Consider the following 18,992-nt stretch of genomic DNA (forward strand, 5'->3'; position numbering starts at 1 on the left):
CTAAATATCTTCACCAGGCCTATAAGGAGATTCTCCAACCTTACCTCACTCCTGGTGGCACCAGAGAAGGCTGGATGGAAAGGTGGTAGGCTGGAGTCCCCGAGGAAGCCTCCTGTAGTGTTAGGACCTTCACCACCACACAGCCATTAAAAAAGAGCATCCACGGAGGCCACAGAAGTGAGAGTAATGAGGCACACCTGTCCCACCCCAGAGTGCTATCAGCTGAGGTCAACAAATTATCTAGATTTCCACCTCCACCTGTCAGTAATGAAGTAGCTCTCCTCCCCTCCACCCGCCACTGACAAAAGTGTTGTGCTAAAAGAGGAGATTTAATTAAGATTGAGAATTTTATGACATAAGACCCCAAATGTTCAGGTTTCAATTTAAAAATCAATCATCCTACAGGAACCAGAAAAATCCCAAAATGAATGAGAAGACAAGCAACAGATGCCAATGCCAATATGACAAATACATTAGAATTATCTGACAAGTATTTTAAAGTGGACTTCAGAAAGATGCTTCAACAAGTAATTACGAATATGCTTAAAACAAATGAAAAAACAAAGTGTCAGCAAAGAAACGGAAGATAAAAACCCTGCAACACCCAGGCTGCCCCCCATACTCATTGAATTAAAATCACTGAGAGGATTCAGCCATCAGTAGGTTTTAACTCCCTAAAGATTCTAGTGAGCAGCCAACTTCAAGAGCCATGCTTCAACTGCAGGTTCTTAAACTAAGGTGTCTATCAGGGTCACTCAGAAAACATGATAAAGACACATGGAATCAGACCCTAAGACTTCTTCGGCAAACATGGTTCTCTGTATTTTTATCAGCTTCCAGATGATTCTGAGAAACATCAGTTTGAGAACAGCTGCTTTCACTATTCAAAGGAATTTGCAGGTGGTTCTCCTCATTGAAAGATGCTGCAACATTCTTGACCCCAAGGATGAAAGAGCTGCATTTACATGACCTTGAAACAAGAAGTAAAGTTTTAGACATACAAAAAAAAGGGGGGAGGGGGCGGGGAAAGTTGCAATCACACTTTGGATATGGGTGTCGAGGACTTAATAGGTTTAACCTGGGCTATCAAATTTAAGAAAAAAATCCACACACATTGAGGGCCAGTTCGAAAATGTAGTTATAGAGTAGGTACAGGTTATGTTTGTTTATGGGAAATAGGATGGAAGTGAGATAATATGTTAACCTGTCATGTGGCCCACAGGAGACATTAATTTTCCTCTTGGCAGAAAAATAAAATGCTTCCACGTGAGTGCCTCTTCCCATCCAAAAAACTAAAACTAAAAGGGAAGAGTTTATGATCAAGATAAATGATTGAATGGATAAATGAATGAATGAAACTTTTGCTAAATTACAACTTCAAAACAGAAACTCTAATGAAGGCATAATGCCCTCTAAGGTCATTCTTTAAGGATGTTGCTCCCATGTCATACAGGGAACATATACATTAGAAATCCTTGAGGCACTTGTTAAAAATACAGGTTTGTAGGATCCCTGTAGGACTTACTGAATCAGAATCTGACAAGTAGAACCCAAGAATATGTATTTTAATAAGTGCACGAGATAGTTCTTATGCATTCTAAGGCTATGAACCACTGGTACAGTGGTAATTTGAAAAGATTTTTAGGATACATATTAAAAAGGAATAATGGATTTTTAGAAATTATATTCATAGTTTGCATAAAGTTTCTACCAACATGAGAACTTGACAAGTAATAAAGTATGTTGAATCTTGGTTCCTATGACATAAATTCTGGGTCCGTCTCATGTATTAAACAGAATTGAGGGTGGGTGGAAAAGCTATCCTTGAGTCACATTGGATCCAGTGATTGGAGAGTGGACTTTATTCTCTTATATTTAAAAATGATATTTGTTCATGAGAAATGCCTTTAAGAAAGTAGACAGTTTCTGCCACTTTATTTTATCCATTTACTGATTAACATTTTCATAAGGCTCAACTTAAAGTCAACAATTCCTATTACATACAACAGAAAAATTCCAAGGTTCTTAAGCAGACTTTTCCCTACAAACTTTACCAAGTGGAAAGCGGAAATAACTAATAGTTTATATTCCAAGTACATGTCAACATTTTTAGGACTTAAGATGTGTTGCCATCAAACCTGTATTTCTTAGATTATTTGTATTAGTTTTATTATCAATATTAGCTAAGGGCAGCTTCAGTCATTTCGGGATCCATATTACAAAACTCAGAATCATCTTAAATTTCATTTTCCCCTCCCACTCCTCATTTCCTCCACAGTCAGTCAGTTGCCAAATCCAGCACATTCCGCATATTTCATGCCTTTTGGATCTGTCATCTCCTCTAAGTTCCATTATTACTGCCTTGGTAGTTGGAGGCATTAATGCCCTTGGCTAGAATAAGGGAGCATTACTTTAACTGGCTTCTCGGTCTTCATCTAGCACATTCTATAAATTGACATCCAAGAGACTTTTAAAAGACTGAAGTTGTTGTTTGCCTACTGGAAAAACTTGCTGCTTCTTATTTTCATTCAAAATACCATTGAAACTCCTTAGAATGGCATAAGTCCTTTTACAACCTGCCTTGCCGTTTATTTCCAGTATCTTATAACTCTATCCCACAAAGAGTTGGAAAGGGCCACATTGTAACCAACGGAAATCTATTGTGGTATTTCAAGCAAAGATAAGGTATCAGGCTTTTTACCATGGGGTCCGTGGCAGGGTCCTTGGGAGAAATTGATCTCCGTAGTCCCTTCCCAAACTACGGAGTTGTAACTTCCTCCGGCAGAAAGAATCTTATTTCCTGGTGTCTCTCTGCTCAACATCTATATTAATAGGAACACTCAGAAATAAATTGAGGTCATCGGGAACTAGGAGATAAGCATTTAGATGACAAAATATTGATTTTTTCCCCAAAGCTAAAGTGCTTTCATAAAAGAGTAAATAAAATCCTTTGTGGACAATTTACAAATGAAATATGTGAAATTGGCTTTTTCCTAAACCATGTATTGATTCGACATTCATAAACACTTTTGCTTGTCAATAGAGTGTGATCACTGCTCCCGATCTTTATGAAACTACAAAAGGACGTAACTACCCAATTAAATTTAAGTGAAACATTATTTATGTTAGATTAGCATTATGAGATGAGCTTCCTTGTAAGGTTTGAAGACAAAATGTCACATCTAGATGTTTTCATAGTGTTCTTTTAAATTAATTTCATCAAAATGGAAGTACTTTGTCACATGAGTTTGTCAATTTTATTTGTATTAGTTTTATGAAAATTATGAGACAAGGTTTGCTTATATAAAGACACAATCTTAGATTGAAGCAATATAAAAGATAGTTGACATTTACATCATCTTTGCTATATGCCAGACTCTATGTTTTTGATAATCAACTCTTTTGATCAAACTTGGTGAGTCATTACTTCTGGTATTATGAACTCAATAATTTTTCCAGAAAGCACAAAATACAAAATTTAAGGTGATATTTTCGAAACTTGTCAGAGCCACAGACTGGGAGGAAGTCTTTGTAACTGCATATCTGAGAAAGACTGGTATCCAGAATATACCAAAAAAAAAAAAAAAAAAAAAAAAAAACACTCTTAAAACTCAGTCAAGAAAACAAACAACTAAATTTAAAATTGGGCAAATGATCTGAACAGACACACCCCCAAAAAGATAGACACATGGCAAAAAGCATATGAAGAGATACTTATCATCATGAACCATCAGGAACTGCAAATTAAGACAATAAGATACTCCTACACACCTATTAAAAATTCCTCAAATCTAAAACACTCAAATGCTGACAAAGATGTGAGGCAACAGGAACTCTCATTCATTGTTGATGGGAATGTAAAATGATATAGCTCTTTAGAAAATAGTTTGGTGGTTTCTTAGAAAAGGCAACATACTCATCATATGATCCACATGTACCTTGCTATTTACCCAAAGAAGCTGAAAATATGTCTACATAAACTCCTGCACATAAGTGTTTATAGCCACTTTATTCATAATTACTCAAACTTGGAGGCAACCATGATGTCTTTCAATACACGAATGGATAAACAAACTGTGGCACATCCAGATGATGAAATATTACTACTCATTGATAAAAAGACATAAAGGAAACTTATATTGCTATGTGGAAAAAAAAAAGCCAATCTGAAATGGCTGTGAAATGGCTACATACTGCATAATTCCAACTACATGACTTTCTGGAAAAAGCAAAACTGTGGCGACAGTAAAGATCAGTGATTACAGGAAGTGGAGGAGGAGAAGGGATGAATGGGGGAAACAGAGGATTTAGGGCACTGAAAATGCTCTGTGTGATACTATGATATGGATTCATAATTATAAATTTGTCAAAACTCATAGAACACAACACCTGAGTAGACCCTAATGTAAACCACAGACTTTAGTTAATAAGATATCAACACTGAATCATTGATTCTACTAAATGTACCACCTAATGAATGATGTAAATAATAGAACTCTGTGTGTGTGTGTGTGTGTGTGTGGTGAGGATGAGGTGATACTGTGGGAACTCTCTAATTTCTGCTCAATTTTTCTGTAAACTAAAAGTGTTCTAAAAGATAAAGGCTACTCATTAGTAAAACTAGCTAGCCCCTAAGTTAGTCAGAGTAGAACCATAATCCTTGAACACTTTGTACACTTAATATTTTTTATCCCGTATCTTAGCTAACTAAGCAAATTAGACAGAAAATTTCTCCTAAGATGCATGACCCTGCTTGATCACCGCTCACTGCAGGTTCTTAGCTGCTTGAGAGCAATCTATTACTGTACCATTCTAACTCGGGGATAATCCTATGCTTGCTTTATTTAAATGCCCCAGAGGCCAGTATGTCAGAAGAGTGACAGACAGCAAAGTGCCAGAACTTTGTAGCTTTCAAAATTCAATTCAAAAGTGTATATTAAATATTCCTCTTGAGATTCCTTGCTGAAGATTCTTTGGAGCTAATTCTAACAGTCCCTGCAAGGGGGAAGATCCATCTGGCAGGAAATGTTCTCATTAGGAGTTTCATGATAACCCCCCCCTTTTCTGGGTTTCTTAAAGAAGTCCTGTGGATATGTGGGCATTTGATGTTCGCTCTTTAGGCAGGTGCTCAGTTAGATGGTGACCCTCACATCCTCTCTGTCAAGTCCAGCAGAATGATTAATGTTACTAGAACTACACTATGAAAATAAAGGTTTGGGTGAAACTATGTTAAAAAATTGGGACTAGATTAATTTCTAAATTATTTGTTTCTGAAGACAAATCTTTTGCTACTCAAGACAATATTATTAGAATTGCAAGTAAGGTAAATGTTTAAGGAATTATTAGATCAAAACTTTTAAAATTAATAATATAATGCACAATATTTACTTGAATATCTTGATTCAAAGTACACATTAAAGGCTTTAGACTGAGGCTTTACAATTTAATTATATTCTAATGTATTTTTAGGGTCATGATGGTTAGGTTTAACTAGGAAATACAATTTAGATTATTATATGCACTTAAATTTAAAATTAGATTTTACATATTTAAAGCAGTTATCCAATATATACAGTGGCAATAAATATTCCATAAGGGTAATTATGAGTAAATGATTGAATATTTTCAAGCTATTATCAAGGATAGGTTTTTAATACCAAGATTTGAAGCAATAATAAAATTAAAATAAAATAAAATTAGTCAGCTTCTGGTCATTGTGTGGCTCAGCTTCTGGTCTTTTTGGGCCTCTCTGCTGGGCTCCTGGAATGTCCTTTTGAAATGACTTTCCTCAGAACAAGTGGTAGAGAGCAAGGAAGAAGCCTGTAAAATGGCCTATCATTACCTCTGATGTATTCCAGTAGTTACATAGACCAGCCCTGATATGGTGTGTGAGGGGACAACACAAGAGTGTGAACTCTGGGAAGCTGGGATTTTTGTGGGTTGTCTTGGAGGCTGGCTTCAAAGTGGAGCCTTTGAACCACATGGCTAAATGTTTTTTTGCTTTAAATAATTGTCCATTCTTGGGAAATAAAATACAATTAATCCAGCAGCTAGAAGTAATAGCTAAAAATATGTGGCACTCACTGTATATAACTACTCTATTTCACACTTTATGGCAAAATATTAAAGCTTGAAAACAAAAAGGCAAATGGTTTTTAACTTTAATCTCTTTCAAATCATATAAGTAAGTATTGTCAATGTAAGTGTTTATTAAAGAACATAGTTTTTCATTAGGAACTTAGTTGAGAACACCAATTCCCTTGATATACCATAGAGTTCACAGGTAAAAGCACTCTTAAATTATTGTTAATCTCCACTGTGTAGATGCTTAGATGTGACCGGGTTCACTTAATACTTTTGATGATTTTTCCTCTTCAGTTTTAAACTTCCTGATTTCACCTGAAAGATGCTCTCAACCCACACAGAAAGGAAAACTATAATTATAGGCAGATCCATTTTCTGCTAGGATCATTCAGTAGGACTTTTTCCATACTCAGAGTGAACTGATTTTCCCAACAACAAAGAGGAAATAGTACCAACTATCAATCTTTAAAAAACAATATTGCTGTATTAAAGCATTGTGGAGGGAAGCACTAAACTGTAGAGTTTACTTGCCCTTTGGGGTGATAAACTTCTGGTATTTTAGAATCCAGTTACTCTCATCCAAAGTCTTCCTTTAAGTTGTTACTGAAATTTGCTTTCAAAGTCTTAATTAACAGTAGAAATTGTGACATTTTACACAAGCCATCTATTTAATATTCAGTAATTTATGGTTCAAGTCACTGGCCTTCACGACCAAATTGCTTGATTGAACTCTTCACTGGCTCAACTTCAAAGGGCAGTTGAAATTTGAGCCTTTGAAAAGCATCTGAAGGCTTGAGTTATTTTAGCATTATATTCCCCATCCTCAAACTCATAATGGCTTGGTGAAACATAGCAGGTTTATAATTAAAAAGAAAAGATGTATGTTCTGTAACTTTTATGAGCAACGGATGCTTAAAAATTCAAGCTAACTTGGTTTCTTCCCCACTGAAATTTTTGGGAAGAAGGTTTCCCTTAAAACTATATTAATTTTTAAAATAGGTGTAAGCAGTATCCAACATCTAGTACATAGGTTTCTTTGTTCTTCCTTTTTTAAAAAGACAGTAGGTCCATTTAATACTGTATCATCCACTATTTCTTTTCTTAGCACAGCTAAGGATCATGGGCTGAGAGATATATTAGTGTCATTAAATATTACACTTTGATACTATATGCCCCCAAAATAATGAGAATTATATTCCTCATTGTCCCTAATGGTTTATTTGAATTCCTATCTAGAATTGAATGAGAAAATCATCAGACTTCTATATCTCCTTCCACACATATAATTACTTTAGAAATGGGATTGGCTTTTTCAGGGTCATAGCATATTTAGAGTTGAAATAATTTTCTGAATTGGGAGCTTCACTTGTTTTACTTTTGTGATTATTGATTACACAATGGCATTCTCTGTGTTTATTCCCCAAATCTGCAAATGTGATTTCTGGCATAGGTGCAGTTCTGTTATGGGCTGAATTTTGCATATCTCTCAAATTCATAAGTTGAAGCCCTAACCCCCCAATGTGTTGATATTTGGAGATAGTGGCCTTTGGGAGGTAATTATGGTTAGATGAGGTTATGATGACTACAGTTGGGGTTCTTTGTTGAAACAGAAACTAACTTGAAGGAAAAGCCAAAGGAAAGATAGAGCAGCTCTTATTCAATCACAGGCTTCTCTAGGAAGATCAATCTCATGATTCATTTCAACACTTTCCGTTTTTGTGCCACCCACGGAAGAGCTACATTTTTAGGACAGAGAGTGTGATCTGCCTATTTTGGGCCATTTGGGCATTCCCTTGGTTTTTAGTCTAATTGATATGCCATTCCCACAGAAACCTTAAAAAGGGAAACTTTACCCAAAAAAATGGGGGTGGATGCTGAAGAGATATAAACGGATGTGTTGCACACCATATTTCACAAACACTAGTGGTATAATTGTCTACCTGAAGATGATAAGTCTGAGTTAAAGGAAAATGTCAATGGCTTGCAAAGATAGCTTGACATGCAGATGTACTTTAGAAAACAGTAGGTGTAGCTGTGAGCTAGAGTTACTAAAAAATTAATCACATTAAATATTTTTATGAGTTGCTATGCTGATTTCTTAGTAAGACAGAGTAGATTTGTTCTTTTACAATAGGAAGTCTTGCTAAATCACCTGAACAAGTTCTTTAACATTTCTCAATATAGTTTTATATTTTTTTAAAATGGGGATAATAATATCAATATATTCGAATTATTATGAAGATTAAATAAATTAATGCATATTCAGTGCTTAACAGAATGCGGGGCTATAGTAATTTTTCAACTAATGTTAGCAATGACCATTATCATTATAGAGGTACATATTCATAGGATCAACGCATCTCATATTTCACGTTTGTATTTAAACACCTTTATAATTGGCTTATTTGCATTTGAACCAAAGACACATCTAAACTCACCACTGATCCCATTTAAACACTAGTTTTCTTGAACATGAAATTACTTTTCTTAGAACCAAAACTTATTGGTTATAAGTTTAAAAAATACTTATCTTTTTCAAACATGCTCTTTATTTTTCTTTCAGCTCATGGAACTATGAAGCAATATTCATTTCAGATAGCTTATTTTAATGATGCTAAAAGTTAGGGGTTTGAGAAAGGACAGAAAATGGGTATAGCCAGATCTAGCTATAGTTTCAATGACTCACCAATGGAAAAATCACAAATTTCCTGAATGCCAAACAGAAAGTCTTGCAAGTTGAAATATTTGTAATGTTTGCAATGTTTGTAAATTTTGAAGGACTTAGGGGAATAGAAAGGGATATACTTATCCTTGAGATATGTATATAAAGTTAAGTTTCTAGAGCCCTGAGCTCACGGAGCTTTAATATTAATAATAGGAGGTGTCATACTTCAGCTTAATTAAAGTAAATGCTGAAAGAAATGTTTACTTTTTAAAATTCTTTTTATGTTTTTTGAAAGAAATGTTTAAATTGGCCAATGTGTCATTTTCTTTTAGGTTGTCCCTGAATGGCTAGAAATTTCATTTATTTCCTCTTTTATTACCAAACAATCAGATTTGAAAGTCTGTTCAGTTTTGTTATAACTTTGGGGTCCTTACAGTTCTCTTGTGAATTATGGAAATAGGAAAGAAACTAGAAAAACAGGAAAGAAATATGAACGTATATTCTTTCTCTGCTTGGTATATATGTCCACCTACTCTAAGATTTTCATGTGTGTCATTATTGTAAAGAGGCTGTCCTGGCCTCCTTAGAGATAATGTGCATGACACAATTGGAGAGATATTGGAGAATCTAATACATACTGGAGCTTACAAAATCTTTACAAAAGTATTTCTCTCTCTCTCTCTCTTTTCGATGAAGACATTTTCTGAATCTCATGGGATGGTGGATGCCAGGGGGTCTATCAAATCTTCTAAAATGTTTTTGCCATATCTTTTTCTAAGTTAAATAAAGACCTCAATTCAATAATTCTCAAACTCAAGTGTACATAAGGATTTCACGGTATGTCTATTTAACAACCAGATTCTTGTGGTCCATCCCCAGGAGATTTTTTTTTTTTTTTTTAAGATTTCATTCATTTATTTGAGAAGGAGAGGGAGAGAGAAAGCATGAGGTGGTAGGAGAGGCAGAGGGAGAAGCAGACTCCTCACTGAGTAGGGAGCCCGATGTGAGACTTGATCCCAGGACCCTAAGATCCCGACCTGAGCCGAAGGCAGATGCCCAACTCACTGAGCCACGTAGGCACTGTGGGGAGATTCTGATGTAAGTCTTCAGAGGGATCTAGGGATTTGCACCTTTGTAAAACAGCACAGATGACTGTGATGATTGTGCTCTAGAGGTCACACTTAAAGAAACACTCTTCTTAGAAGTTACAGTAATAAGTAACAAGTAATATCACTATCACTTATTACTATTATTACTACTACTATTATTATTTATCTACTAATAGTTGCTCTTCCAATCAACTCTCTGTTGTACTTCCAAATGAGAGAACAATAATAAAGTAGGTCCAAAGCATTTTATATATTACTGTGAGTTCATTTTTGTATTTATATTTAAATATGAATATTTGATTTTAGCTTATAGGCCCCAAACCTTCATTCCATTAGCTGTTAGTGGGTATGCTACAAGAAGAGAATTCCATGGTCAAGTAGCTGACATAGTATGTAATACTTTGTCTTTTATCAGAGTTACAGACACAAGCCAGCACACAGAACTCTGTAGCTTTGTTTTAAAAAGGCTTCCCAAGACTCTGACTCTGGAAACTTCTTAGTAAGGGACAACTGTTAATATCTTGCAGAAATTCTTCACAGAGAATTAAATCTCATCTTGCTTTCTTGCTAAACCTGGTATCTTTTCAGCAATTCCGGCTACTACTTTGGTCTAAAATTCTTCTCATTGGCACACTTGAAGCTTACATGGAGAAGGATCAGTCAGAAATGGCAGTGTCGACGGCTGCTGAGGACAAGGTATCTTCCAAACTAAATCCGATTATAGGAACTAAAGGATTTTCATATGGCTAAAGATTGTGACAGGTGTGGGGAGTGTAAAATGCCCTTTGAGCCCATCTTTTTGAAAGATTTGGAAATAAAATCAGATAGCCTTTGTGAAAACAAAAAAAGAACACTTAGTGGATGAAATAAAAAATATGTAAAGTCACATTTAGTGACTACTAATATAGACTGGTCAAATAAGCTTTATAAACATATTTGAAGAAAGGTTCATTTTTCATCATAGGACCTGGAAAACAATGAACATAAAATATAGTTGTCAATGTATACAGCATGAGATAGAAGAATATTTTGTCAAACACCAGGACTAATATTGTCTAGCAAGGTTATTTCTTTTGAGAGATAGAATGTATTAGGTACAGAGAAACTAGTGATGATTCCTTGGGTAATAAGTAAATTTCTGTTTTAGCTTTTATGTAATTCTGAAATAAAGCATATATTGATCATGGCAACACGTGCATTTGCATTTGGTCAGAATAAATTCATAATTCTTTTTTTTAGATTTTTATTTATGTATTTGACAGGGAGATAGAGAAAGCCATAAAGCCCAAATGGGGGGATGGTAGAGGGAGAGGAAGAAGCAGGTCCTCCCCTGAGCAGGGAGTCTGACTCAGGGCTCCATCCTCGGACCCTGGGGACCACGACCTGCCTGAGCCACCCAGGTGCCCCAAATTCATAATTCTTTTTTTTTTTAAGATTTTATTTTTATTTATTTACTCATGAGAGACAGAGAGAGAGAGAGAGGCAGAGGGAGAGGGAGAAGCAGGCTCCATGCAGCTGGAGCCTGATGTGGGACTCAATCCCGGGACTTCAGGATCATGCCCTGGGCCGAAGGCAGGCGCTAAACCGCTGAGCCACCCAGGGATCCCCAAATTCATAATTCTTGTTGTAAATGAATAAATTGGTATTCTGAATTACATTCCAGTCTCTCAATTTGTAGTAAGTTAACATCCCTGAGTTGGATCACTTCTGAGAAACAATTGATTTTCTGGTAAAGAAGTTCAACAAAACCCAGACCATAATGAAATCGCCCTTTAAATGTTACCCTGAGAGATGTTAGGTAGACCATTACAAGACATATCCCAGGCAAATCCCCATCTTTCTATTTGCTTCTCTTCAAAATGCAACGTATTCAATATAAAGATCTGTGTCAGAACATCAGCCTTGTTTCTAATGAGCGCGTTTTTGTGGTTTTGAGAAGAAAGTAAATTTATTTTTTTGCCATTTGCGGTCAGCAGGCTCTCTAGAAGGGATTATTCACTTGAGAGTTGGTGTCTTCCTTTATTGCTTTTTCTCAGAACTCTGGCAAAATAAAGGAATAAAAGGAAGTTACACTGAGCAAATATCTTATACTCTCTTCTTAAATCTTGCAAATATAACTCCCAGTGTCCCTTGTCTAGAATCACTAGGTTAAACTTGGTTCATTCACGCAGTTCCAACAGATTGCTGTTGGGACTTGCATCGCACGGCTCAGTGTTCACTTTAAATGTTCTCCCTGCACCTCATTTCCACCCAGTGGAAAAATATGTAGTTATTACAGACAATTGCAATGTGAACTAAAGTGTACATAATTTTTAATACTTTCAACGGTGTTCTTTTGTAGGAACTTTCTAAATGACATAAAAAAGCTTTTATGCCTTTCTTCTCCCTCTAATCCAACATCTGAGATTATATAAAATTTAGAAGGTTTATAGCAGATGTTACAAAAATATTAACTATTCATATTTTATAGGAATTTGTGAAATCTCACATAACTACAGAATAATCTCAAAACGGTCTTTATCTTATCACACATTTCAAAAAGATTTTTATTTATTTTATTTATGATAGTCACACAGAGAGAGAGAGAGAGGCAGAGACATAGGCAGAGGGAGAAGCAGGCTCCATGCACCGGGAGCCCGACGTGGGATTCGATCCCGGGTCTCCAGGATCGCGCCCTGGGCCAAAGGCAGGCGCCAAACCGCTGCGCCACCCGGGGATCCCTTATCACACATTTCAACTGAAAGACTACTTCATAGTGCTTTACTGTACACTTAGTCTCTTTTATTAATATTTTTAATTTTGTTTTCTGGTTATTATTATTTTATTTTTAATTTATATTTTTTTAGAATTTTATTTTGAAGTAATCTCTACACCCAATATGGGGCTCAAACTTACAAGCCCAAGATCGAATCTCTTGTTCCACTCCCTCACCCAGCAGGAGCCCTCAGTTATTAATTTTTTGAAGATAAATAACTGTCTATTGAATTTCCTGATGTATACATCTGAAAATTGGGCAATGAGACTGTACTATCCTTATTTCCCTTAGCTGATTTAGTGGTAAAAATCACTGGAGTATTAATCAGTACTAGTAGCACTGAAATTTGTCTATAGAGCAATTTAACCATTATCCTACAGATTTGCTTTAATACTATAATCAGAAAAGCTTTATAGCTATTCCAATAGGCAGGAGTCTCAACCTCCTCCTACTCCCCACCTGTTCTCTTTAAGGACAACTTCTGTCTTATTTTATGTCAAAATGCAAATGTGTTGTTTTCTTACACCATTTTATAAGCAATTAAATTTATGTGGAATGAAAATTAATATTTGAGTCAACACCTATTTACATACGTCTTCAAAAACCTATTAAGACAAAAAATTATAATCAGGTAAACTGCTTGTCAGAATTATTTATTTTACCATAATAAGATAAAGCACCTGGGATATTTTGCCAATTGATAATTTTCAAAAATATATTTTCTTAGTGTCTCATTTAACATGGTTACATTATCACTGTATGAAATTACTACCCTTTTAGGTAACTAGGCGATATTTAAAAAATCAATGATTAGACCACACAAATGATTCATGATTTGCTTTGAAATGACTCAGGGGACTATCTCTTTAGTTAGTTTTCATATGTACTTTGCTATGTAATTATTTCATACTTACATTAGGCCAAGTCCTGGGTGTGGAGATGTGCACTAAAGATATATTAATGGATTGTGGTCAAATGGGCTTTAAAAAATATCAGAGGAATCAGATAATCATATGATGATTTGCACTGTCATTAATTACAAGATCCCTGGGAAGAAGAAGTTATTTTGTAAAAACTTACATAGAAGAATATGATTAGAAATTGGTGCATGAGTAATAATTGACCTATAAGACTTAGAGCTCAGGGAGAGATCCAGGAATGTGGAAACTTTATACCATGTTAATAATTCTAGAACAAATCTAAGCCGTTATAGATTTTTAAGTATGGGGACAATGGATTCCTGCCAGATTTACATATTCCCCCCCACACACACATATTGTTATAGGAAATTCTCAAACATCAGAAACGTAGAAATTATTATGCAGTAAACTCCCAAATATCCACTACCTTGATTCTTTAACTGTAAATATCTTATCTGTCCATTCATTTAGCTATTTAAAAAAATTAAAGATTTTACTTATTCATTTGAGACAGAGAGAGAGCATGAGTGTGGGGAGAGGCAGAGGGAGAGGGAGAAGCAGGCTCCTCATTGAGGACTATAGATCATGACCTGAGCTGAAGGAGAAGCCCAACTATCTGAGCCACTCAAGTGCCTCATCATTTAGCTATCTATTGACCCTCCTTATTTTTGAGTTTGAAAATTGAGGTATAGAGTAAAAATGATCCACCTTATCTTTTGAGGAAATTTAAAAGTTGAAGTAACATTTACAACAGAAAATTTTATCTTTTTAGTCCTTCCTTCTTTCCTTCCTTCCTTCCTTCCTTCCTTCCTTCCTTCCTTCCTTCCTTTTTTTTGAGAGAGAACCCATGTGTGTGTGCCTGGGTTGCCAGCAGGGGTGGGGGAGTGGGGAGGTAGGGCAAAGGGAGAAGGAGAAAGAGAATCCCAAGCTAACTCTACACTGAGCACAGAACCCCAGATGGGGCTCCATCCCACTACCCTGAGACCACAACAGAGTGGAAATCAAGAGTCAGGCACCCAACTGATTGATCTACTCAGGTGCTCCTTTAGTATGTATCTCTATGCACTTTGACAAGGCATGATGTCACATAGCCACCACAATCAAGGTACACAACAGTTTAGTCTTATTTTTTAATGCATTTCTAAGTTTTTTCAGAGCACATCTCAGCCCTATTGTTAGAATTCAAGATTTATTTAATATTATTTATCCTTTTTGAGATAAAATGTCCATACTGTGAAATGCACAAGTGATAACCTTTCTATGAGCATTGACAAATGCATAAATCTAACCTGTGCAACTGCAAACTCCTATCCAATGATCTTGTAAGTTTTCATCAGGAGAAAAAAAAATGTAACTACATAGCTGTTGGATATTAACTAGACTTATTATGGTGATCATTTTGCAATATATACAAATATCAAATCATTACACTTGAAACTAATATAAAGTTATATGTGAAATATACCTCAATAAAAAAAAAAAGATGTAGGACATTCCTATTGCTCAGAAATTGCCATATGCTCCTTTGCAGTCAACTCCTGTTCCCATTCTCCCCTTTTCATTGGCAGTTTGTGTTCTGATTGTTTTTAAGCCATAGACTCGTCTATTCTAGAATTTCAGATAAATGGAATCAAATATGTTCCATGTCAAGCTTCTTTCAGTCAGCATAACTTTTTTTGAGATTCAGACATGTTAAGCCTATTAGCAGTTTTTTTTTTTAAATTCCTAAGTAGTATTTTGTTGTATAATTATATGACAGTTTATCATCCTCCTCTTGGTGCCTACCTGAGCTGTGTCTAATTTTGGCTATTATAAATAAAGCTACCCTGGACATTCTTATACCAGCCTTTTAGTAAAATATATATATATATTCTTCATGACTCTTAAGGGAATATCTAGAATTGGAATTTCTTGGTTATGAGGTAAGTATATGCTTAGTTTTATTACTATTATTTTTAATTGAGAGCTTATTCCAAAGGAATTATATCATCATCTTAATAGTTTTTACCATGAATCTGTCTACAGGATGGGGAATGGCTTGGAAATAGGTAACAGTAGATAAGACAAATGCAATGTTTGGGCATAATAGGGGCTAGTGGAAAGAGATAAGAATGAATATAATTAAGATTTATTTAGGAGATAAAATCAACAAGACTTGCTAGTAGACAGGATTTAGGGGAAAGGAGATGGATTAGCCAAGTTTCAGGCATGAATAAATGGTTGACGGTGGTATAATTAACCAAGATGGAGAGTTTTAATGGTGCACCAGGTTTAGAGGAAAAGTCTTGAGCTTGATTTTGAACATGTGCACTTTGATGTGGCTATTTTCTCTCTCAGAATAATTATTAGCTGATTTGTTACCATTTCTATATTGTCAGAACCAGACAAAAAAAAATGAAGTGCAGCCCATTTTGCTAAGCACCAAAGGGACTTGTATTTTCGAAATTTATCCTTCCCTTGAACTAAAATACTAAACAGTATATCCTCATGATTTAGCCAAAAGAGGGAACAGATTTCTATTATTTCTTAATGTTTAATGTTTATACCATTAAAAATATAGCCTATTAAATTATATTCATTTTAATATCTTGGAATGTATGACTTGTTCGAAAAGAAATCACAGCACTTTTACTGGACAAAGAGATGATTTATTACATAAGACCTAATTAGGATAAATGAGGGATAAGATATGGTACAATATTTTCACAGATGGTTGAAATCACTTTGGGAAAAGCTTGGATTCAAGTTCATCTATATAAGCTGCTTAGAATAATTTACATGGAATTCAAAATAAATAAGTTTACCAGCATTAAACTTTAAAAAAAAAACACATACATTAATTATAATTCTTGGTGTAGTTACTGTAGAACTGAAACTCTTTAATCAAAAAAGTCAAATAAAGTTAGTCTTTAAAGAGACTTTTAAAGGTCTTTGTAATTTGTACTTTGCTCAAAAATAATATGACTGCCTCGTGTTAGTGAGGATTCTAATAGAACTGATTTCAGATGCGATTTTAGCCAGAACACACTCTTTCAATTTAGCTGTCCCTGAAGTAAGATAATAATATTTTTAATAACTATGTAAGTACTATAGAACAAAAATGATAAAAAGACATGTTACATATACAAAAGGAATCTCCACTAGCCACTGAATCATTAAACATTTTTTATTACTCACAGTTTTATAAATGTTGAGAAAAACAATTCAAATCTGTATCAGCAGTTCCTAATCTCATATTATACCACCTAACGTAGTTATGTAAAATACTATGAGTTGTCATTAAAATGTAATTAAAGATTCATATTTCGTGCCAAGCTGTCAACAAGCCTCATTTTGCTTAATTATCTACAGATTTTCAGGACCACCTGTTTTCAGGAGGGCTTTTCCTTTTGAGGAGGTCCATAAAAGGGAAAGAAAATGAAGATTTTGCCAACCTCTTTGTCTACCATCCATTTGTTCCTGACTGAAGAATGAATGACTCTGCCTTCCTTTAACACTTGCTATTTCCCTTGGATGTTGTAGTCCCAGGGTTTTCACACACACATCTGGCTAGAAGCTAGAAAGAGAGCTAAAGAATTTAACTTTATTAGTAAATGCATTTAATCACAAAATGTTTATTCTTTTGAAAACAAATGCATGTCAAGTCATGGGTGATACCGTCTTAGTTTCCGAATGTCCACTGACAGGAATCACTGTGTTGAAGTTAAAAATGTGCAGTTTCAAGTGCTTTTTTTTCTGTCTATCCTTGCTTTGCTATATTTTATTGAAAAAGAACTATTTAAACACTTATGAAATCTGATATTTGGTAACATTAAGTTTGTTTTCCTTTTTATTTTTTGGCCTGTCAAAGGCTTTCTCTCTGTCTCTCTTTCTCTCTCTCTCTCTCTCTCTTTTTTTTTTTTTTTTTTGTCTAAAGATTTTATTTATTATTCATGAGAGACACAGAGAGAGAGGCAGAGACATAGGCAGAGGGAAGGACAGGCTCCCTGTGGGAAATTTTCCATCTGGAGATGGAAGATTCTTTAATTTAAATTCTACCTTGGTGATCACATTCATTTCCATGCCTTCAAATACTATTTCATATGTGTAGTCCAACACTCTCTTTTTGACACAATAGCCATGTGATGTCCTGTTAGCCAAATAGCTGTATTTAGATGTGTTACAAATATCTTAAATATAAGATACCCAGAATCAAACGTTTTATTTTTACCTTTAATCCCCTCTTCAAATATCTTCCTCTTAAGTCTATTCTTTTCCAACAAAGACAATACCATTTCCATAGTTTCTCAAGCTAGGAGCTCCAGATTAATTCTCAACTATTCTCATACCATCCTCATGCTCAACCCAATCCACAATGCCTGCTAATTAGTACCTTTGAAATATATTACAAATCTGTGCACTTCTGTAATTCTAGTGTAAACCATCCTTTCTGAGCCATTTTTCAGAATTGCCAACTTTTAGTCAGCTCAATTAATTTTCAATTAGTGACCATATTGATATTTTTAAAACAAATTTGATCATTTTATTTCTCTGCTTTAAATGTTTCAATGGCTCTCTCTTATATTTAGAATAGATTATATACTCGTATAGAGGCCTCCCCACCTCCAATAGAATAAAGCTAATTTCCCAATTTCATTTCTCTCTCTTTTTTTTTTTTTTTTAATTTCCCAATGATCCCCATGTGTCAGCTGTTCTGTTCCCTGTTCCTCTTTTAGTTCCTATCCTCACCCCCCAGGGCCTTTACACATCTTACTCAGATCACTCCTCCTCACAACCCTCTTCACACTAGAAGTTACACTTCTCTTTAAGTAGTTGTCCCAATCGGTTATACCTAAACTAGATCTCCCTATACTTACTATCATGAGAAGCCATTCATTTTCTTTATGTCATGTATCATGATTTGTGATTATTCTCTTTCTGTTTGTTTTGTTTGCTGCCTGTTTTCCTCACAAAGCTGAATTGTCATGAGGCTAGGGGTGATGTCTGCCTTGATAAATAGTGTATTGCTACTGTGCTGCCCAAGATATTGAAGATGCTCAAAACACTGATGGGCTGAATGAATACTCCTCTCAGAAATCCCTTGCTGGGGCGCCTGGGTGGCTCAGTCAATTAAACGTCTGCCCTCCACTCAGATCTTTCAGGATCCCAGGACCCTGGGATTGAGCCCTGCATGGCATCAGACTCCCTGCTCAGTGGGGAGCCCACTTCTCTCTCTCCCTGGGCCCCTCCTCACACTCCTGCTCTCTCGCTCACTCTCTCTCTCAAATAAATAAATAAAATCTTATAAAAAGAAAAAATCCCTTTCTGGATCCATGCAGGTGAATTTCGTGTTTACGTGTGTGACCTAAATGGACTCATATTAAGAGAAGGCAAACATTAGTTCAGAATGTTCTTGGTAGTTCTTTTGACTTTTTAAAATTAGAAGTCACTGTAAGGCAAGGAATGCCTTTTTCTAAAGT

The sequence above is a fragment of the Canis aureus genome, chromosome 21 (assembly GCF_053574225.1).
Source record: "Canis aureus isolate CA01 chromosome 21, VMU_Caureus_v.1.0, whole genome shotgun sequence".
Lineage (NCBI taxonomy): Eukaryota > Metazoa > Chordata > Mammalia > Carnivora > Canidae > Canis > Canis aureus.